The sequence below is a fragment of the Bos mutus genome, chromosome 6, assembly GCF_027580195.1.
Source record: "Bos mutus isolate GX-2022 chromosome 6, NWIPB_WYAK_1.1, whole genome shotgun sequence".
Taxonomy (NCBI): domain Eukaryota; kingdom Metazoa; phylum Chordata; class Mammalia; order Artiodactyla; family Bovidae; genus Bos; species Bos mutus.
This window is the reverse complement of record NC_091622.1, coordinates 54,271,696-54,279,170: the sequence shown is the minus strand read 5'-3', so window position 1 is coordinate 54,279,170 and position 7,475 is coordinate 54,271,696. Positions and strand designations below refer to the sequence as shown.

At 38.1% G+C, this 7,475-nt stretch overlaps 1 non-coding gene across 1 annotated transcript; it reads right to left on the bottom strand.

The window, feature by feature from the left end:
* Positions 1–6,563: 6,563 nt before the first annotated feature.
* On the bottom strand, positions 6,564–7,222 carry LOC102271589 (eukaryotic translation initiation factor 3 subunit K). Its single transcript, XR_001351948.2, has one exon. It is a non-coding gene; the product is annotated as a eukaryotic translation initiation factor 3 subunit K (transcript).
* Positions 7,223–7,475: the final 253 nt, after the last annotated feature.

The following is a 7,475-nucleotide window of genomic DNA, read 5'->3' as shown; positions in this document are numbered from 1 at the left end:
CTAACGGTTAGTTTATTTGGCATTCTTATGTACTGGAGATTTATCTATCTTCTCCCATTTATGAGTGAATTCAGTCACTTATTTATTTTAGTATGTACATATGAATATCTATTTTATATTTTGGGTATAATTCAATACTATTATTGTATTTATATGGCTCAAAATGTCTCAGTCTTCACCAGTTAGAGCTCTTTTACTTGTTCAGACAGTTTCCTGTATCTTTTTGTCATATCCACATCATTCTTTATCACAGCACTTTCCTACTTTCTGACACTACTCATTTTGTTTATTTCCCTGACCAAGTCCTACAATCAGCAATTCTCCAAGAAGCTTTGCTTCTTTTTACTAAAAAATGGTATTACATCAACATCTGAATACTAGATATGCTTGTTGCTACTGGGGAGTCATTGCTTCTGGGTAAGAAAGCTAGGTATTTAGGAATGCTATTTGAATTATTACATATTTAATAAATTTGATATTCTCTTAAAATTAAATCTCAATGGTAGCTTTATTTGGGGGTTAAGTTTTCTTAGTACAAAATTGGAGAACTGCTGGACACATTTATTTTCAGGTTAAAATATTTGCTGTGTATATATTTCCTTCCATTATATGCTAATCTTTATTTTCTTACCTGATTTTTGCTTTGTGGTACATCGTTCACCTATAAGGTTTGGTCTTTAGGATTAAGTTTTCTTAGCCCAAATTCTAGCACTTAATGATATGTTGACTAAAACTGTTTCCTAATTATTTGTTTTTATAAGTAAACTGCACCAATAGATTGTTAAGTACCATGAATACTCATCAGCACATTCAACACTGAACTTATAGAGCAAGTTCCTATTGAGCACTTCTCTCTCTCAGCAAATAAGAATCCATCTACAGTCATAGATAGACAGATGGCATATAGATACAGGTATTGGTATAGATGTAGATATAGGTATAGATACAGCCACGTGAAAGCCAGCAATAGTTTGGGTATCATATTTAGAACTATACAAGTTATTCTGAATCTCTATGCTTGGAATCGAGCTTGACTTTTAGTAGCATTTCAATGAATACTTGTTGAACAAATAAATTATCTCTTTTAGGGACACAAGCGTGATCATCCACATTTGACAAGTAGCTTCCAGCTGTAATCTACTGTAACCAGGCCCTTGGCATGTTGTCATTCTGATTGATGCCAATACATAAAACCATGTTCACATTTCTTGTATTGAGGTTCAGTAGTTGTGTTTTCTGGCAAAATTTTGCTCATGGCCCTTGGAAAGGAGTTGACACTGATTAAGTATCCTACTCAAATTTAAGTCTGCCTAACAGAGTGAAACGTTTTCTGTGCTATTGACAACACAGACAATTCTGACAAACATAAACAGCCTCAGGGGTACCCAGAAAAATATCATCTTGTTTACATGACTCACTTCATGAACCCAATCTGCCACAGACCCACTTTGCCATCTTTAAAGCCTATGCCAAAATTTGAGCCTTCCTGTTACAGCATTTCACTCCTTCATATGCAGTAACCTACAATTACAATTCAAAAGCATATACACATTTTCACAATTTTTATCCCTAAACAGAAATGTTCCAACATCTTTTACTAGTCTTTCTATTGAAAGAGATAGCCAGAGTCAAAGTAAATATTTAAAGTAAAATTGGATGGTTTTGTATCAGATTTGGTTTTCATACGACACAAAAATAACTCAGTTATACAGATTAGACTTTCTTTCTTCAAGAACAATTTTCTGAACTAGATGAACGATTCAAGACTTCCAAATATAATCCTTCCCAGTCAGTAAAATGATACTCTCAGTAAAATGTACTTGATCTTTTTCTTTGAAATTTGAAGTTTCCAATATAAAAAGCAATAAACAAAATATAATGATGGTCTGGCTTGGATGGTCTCAAAATAGTTGCTACCTCATGACGGTCTCCCTCTACTTTCATACACAAATTTCATCTCAGTAGAAAATTCTAGGGAGCTGATTGCATGAAACACACAATTGCTCAGATTCTGTCCTGTGGACACCTTCAAGATTGTGGTCCAGGAACTTGGAGCCCAAGGCTATCTATCTTGTATTTACTTTTCATTACATTTTGGGAGCATTTGAAAAATAGGAATATTTGTATTTAAATATTTTGTTTGGATTATGGGAGAACTTCTCTCACTGTTAATTTTCCATTAAAATTAAAATAAATTATTAAGGCTTTGAGGGCCACAAAGTTCCCCATAATCTAGCACATATGTAGCATTTCAAACTCATTTTGTAATACTGTCCATGTTCTTCACCACTTTCTCTCTACTCTGGTTTTCTTACTGTTCATGGAATATACTAAGCACATACCATTATCAGAAATTTTGTATTTGCATTTTCCTCTGTGTGAAATGTTTTTTCCTCAAATATCCACAAACATACGTTAGTAGTAATATTACTACCACTATGAGGATGTTTTTTAACAACCCCATATAAACCAGCATCTTTTATCATGATTAGTCCATTTCCATGTTCAATTTTTTCAAAACATTATAATCAGAAATGTGTATTTATTTATAGTCAAATTATTGCCTGTTTCTCACTCTAGATTGTACATTTAAAGAAAGCAAGAAGACTGGCTGCTTGATTCACTTGAATTATTGTATGCAGTTAACCAAGTACCAATAACTCTATGCCAGAGTTACAATTATCACCTTAACCTATGAGAATTGCTCTATGGCAAATACATTGCATTACTCCAAATGGAACTCTCTTGAGTCATGTCGTGCACAAGCTACTTTCTGTATATGTCTACATTAACTGCATCCCTTGAATCTATAAAAGTGACTAGCATAAAGAAAGCCCATAAATATTTTTGGACTATTATTTTATAAAAGCAAAAGGGCTTCATTGAAACATGTGGTCCCAGAGCTATGTAAGACTCTTCAGTCATCTTGTTCACTCTCAGCCAGTGTTAGCTATTCTTGCAGCATGTAGCTATGTTAGACCATTTCAGTTTTAAGGCCTGAAGGCACTTTTGCATTAGTTAGGGTATGCTAAACCTCTCTAAGAACCAAACCAAAGATAAATAAAGCTCAAAAACAATAGTTTATTTTTTTCTTGCTCACATATGAGTCAAAGGCAGATGTCCCTGGTTAGTGGATGGCTGCCTCCCACATAGTTATTAAAAATGCAGGCTTATTCTGCTTTGTGTCATTTGTACCCTCAGAATGTTATTGTCATTTTATTCAAATGTTGGAAGGGAAAGAAAATATGGAGGAAATATACCAGTTATTCAGTAATCTTTTACCAGAAATAGCACAAAAATTTCACTCATTTCTCAATTGCAAAAAAATTCACACGATCATAACAAAGTACAAAGAGGACTAGGAAATCTAGTAGCTAGTTCTGCAGGTGCATTCTAGCTATACCTGTATATTGTCAATGAGAGAATAGGATTTTAGTAAAACCGAGCTCATGAGATATCTGCACACACATATTTCCACAGATAGAATACATTCATGCCACACCCTCTGGAAGGTTAGAGAAGGACAACGGGATACGGGACCCAGAGTTTCAACCATCCAATCCATATATGCTACATTCCAGCATCTTCACTGGATATATTTCAGGTTTAGAAATAAAGTTTTGAATTTGGACATTCTGTACCTGCTTTTGATAAACCTTGACCCATATTTAGTAAGTTCACCTAGATTTACATCCATCAGCAAGAACTACACAGAGGGTCAGGCCTGGCAGCCAGAAAAGGAAATCCCTAAGTGAGGAGCTATTTCCTAGCTACGTACATTCTGTAAAAGATGGTGGCCTAGCTACAGAGCATACCATAGAAGAAATGCTTGACTTAAATGCATTTAAAGGGTATAGTTTGTCATGTTTGCTGTGCCCAAATAGTTGGCTTCTGGTAGAATCTCCAGACAGTATGAGATCCTCTACCATAGTTCTTTTAACAAAATGAACAGATTAGAAAATGAATATTCTTAAAGAACCTAACAATGCTACTTTTTTTACATACAGTGCTAGTTTTGTTTTTGTTTTTTTTTAATTCCCCAAACAGCTCAGTCAGCTCATCCTGTGGCTTCTTTCTCATTTAAAGATGGCATTTTTATGTGTCATTTGTTACAGCTTCCCAGGCAGTATAGTGGTAAAGAATCTGCCTGCCAATGCAGGAGATGCAAGAGACGCAGGTTTGATCCCTGGGTTGGGAGGATCCCCTGGAGGAGGAAATAGCAACCCACTCCAGTATTCTTGCCTGGAAAATTCCAAGGAAAGAGCAGCCTGGCAGGCTATCATCCATAGGGTTGCAAAGAGTAGGACATGACTAAGCACTACATGTCATTTGTTAGGTGGTATCAAAAGCACACTTCAGTTTGAAATACAAGTCTTCTAAAATGCAAGTGATAATAATCCTTAATTATTTCTTATCTTGATATGAGATTTGAGATAACAGAGATTTTATAGTTTTATTTGTTTTTGTGGTTCTTGGTTTTTGTGGTCATGTTGCCATTGTTTGGCAATACCTGAGTAGTCTAAATCCAAGTCATTTTCACTTTGGCTGGATTGACCAGTCAATCTCAGAATGCCATGTGTTATAATAACTTCTTCATATCATAAAACTACTTCACTGTCTATGACTTCTGCTAATATTATACTATAAGGAAATTAAATGTAAAACAGGTGTTGGTTGTCACCATCAGATATTTCCCGACTATGTCCCGTTATCAAGAAACTTGACATAACCTGTTTGCATCACATGAAGACATACTGCATATATGGTGGCTTCTTAAAAACATCTTCACTATGTTAATTATGTGGGATTATGGATGTGTTAATTATATTTATTTTAGTAACTGTTTTACAACATTTATGTATATCTAATCATGTTATACATTTTAAATATATACAATTATATTTGTCAGTTATTCCTTGATAAAGTTAAAACACACAAAAAAGCATGTCCCAAGATTCTTTGATACTCCTTTCCTAGAATGATTCTCTCCTTGGCTGTGGGATTGACTCAATAACTCATTTCTAAAAAGTAGAATGAGGTGCAAATAACAGTGGGTGATTTTAGAGATTGAAACTAGGTTATAAAATATTTCCACTGTCTTTTTGTTTTCTCTAGAGGCTCTGGGGGAAGTTAGGTACCCGTTCATGAATAGAGGCCCATGTGGTGAGGAATGAAAGCCTTCAGCCAACAAACCTGTAGAAGAGCCATTTTGGAATTACATCATTCAGTCACAGATTAGCCTTCTTATTAACAATGCCTCTGCTGACACGCTGACTGCATCCATATGTAAAATTCACTTGTGTAAACTACTCCTGAATTCTTAATGCACAGGAACTGTAAGAAACACTTATACTTGTTTTTCAGTTCAGTTCAGTTCAGTCACCCAGTTGTGTCCGACTCTGCGGCCCCATGAATCACAGCATGCCAGGCCTCCCTGTCCATCACCAACTTCGAGTTTACTTGTTTTTAGCCACTCACTTTTAGGCGTACTGTCAAGAGTTGCTAAGATATTCCCTGGCATTTCTGCCACTGTATCCACTTTATTTGGTCACGTGGTCTGCAGGAACCTTAAATGTCATCAAGCATATGCCCTAGAATGCATCCAGTGTCAAAAGCAAATGTAAGTCCCTGATGAGACTACTTCAACAGCACCTGTGATCAAAATATCCTCTGCTTCCCAATGCCTTATGTAACTCTTTGATGAGATGCTTCCCTCCTGCCTGGCCCCACAACCCATGGCATTTACCAAAGGCCTGCTCTTTTGGTTTGAATTCACCAATATGGCCTCAGTCTGATAACTCCAAAGCACTTTATTCATAAAGCCTAATAAAGACATGTTCCCCAGTTCCTTTCTCTTTCTCTTTGCATACAGGCTGCCTTAACCTCCCCATGGGGTCCCATGAGATGTGGCAGGTATTTCTTTTAGAAACTGCTAATAATAAACTTTTCTATTTCACTTGCTTTTGAGGTCTTTCGCAGAACCATGGCTCACCATCCACATCCTATGCTCCACTTAACAAGTGTTAATTTGACAAGTAATTTGCTATGCAGTGATAGGTGACTAATATGCATTTCATTCCATATGTAGTATTCTCAGCTAGCCTCTGAGATTGAACCAGAAATGGTATTAGCAAGTTTGATTATATCCAGCTTGCTTAACATATTTTATCTCAGGTATCATGCCAGTGGAGAAATGCCTTTATGGAGTGCCCTATGATCAACTGCAATTCCCAAGTTTCATTCTGTTTTACATGTATTAACCAGGTCAATCTATTATGCAAAGTGTGACAGGGTATCAACTCCTCCAGTGAACAGTTTGTAATTGTTAGCATTAATTCCAATTAATCCCCAAATAAGTCTAAACTGCCTTAAAACCTGTCCTTTGTAAATCATAAGATTCTCATTTATTCTATTAATTTTGGATGCAATATAAATGCAATTTTTTCCTTTATCATCACTTATCAAATCAAAACTAAGGTACATGTGTTCTGTGTCAGCCATCATCTCTCAAAGCAAAATTTATTTATTCCTTAAAATATTTCCTAAAGCAGCACATGATTCCACTACCAGATGAAGATCTGGCCCGACTCGTCAGCGCTCCAGCCGTACTTGCTCATCCACACCTTTAGCTGGCTGTCTGTCAGATTCCCGAGCATCTCAGCCAGCAGCCAGCGATCGATGTGTTGATACGTGATGCCCACAACATGGCAGATAAATTTTCGGACAGAGTCTTCAAAGCCGGTTATACCTTCCAGGAGGTCCATGTTTTCATCCAGGGCTTGCCAGAAGGCTTGGAAGTGGCAGGTCTCCAGCAGGTCTCCGAGGTACAAAATCTGCCGGATGGGCCGTTCTTCTTGGTGGGCCTGGTCGATCATGCACTTGCACAGCGTGAAGTCGGTGTGGGGCAGGTTGGTGAGGGCCTTCAGCAGGATCTGGGCGGTGACCGTGGTCTGGAAGAAGGCCGGGTTGAACTGGTACAGTTTCAGGACAGCCAGGTTGGCTTCCAGATCATAGGCATTTTCTTTGGCCTGTGTCTCCACATAGCGCTCCAGGGTGGCCAGGTTCTCAGGGTTGTACCTGTCGATCCCCTTGAGCAACTTGCCCACGTTCGCTCTCATCTGCTCAAACATCGCCATGACTGCTGCCGCCTCCCACACCAGGTTTATAGCCGAAGACCCTGCCGGCAAAGCGTCCTCGAGGACAGGAAGAGGAAGAGTTGGTGGAAACGGAAACTACGTAATTATTTTCTCTCCAGCCCCGGGGGCGGTGAATCGTGCTTTGGGTCTTGCGGCGGCTGCCACGCTTTCCGGCTGCCGCGTGACTTCTTCCCAGCCGGCGCAGTTAGCGCGTGCGCATACGCTCTACTCGAGCAGAAGCTACGGCGCGAGAAAAGTTTAAGATTGGATGCTTGTTGCAATATCATATCATCACTGTACATAAATCTCTTGTCTCAACATGGGGAAAACTGGTCCTCA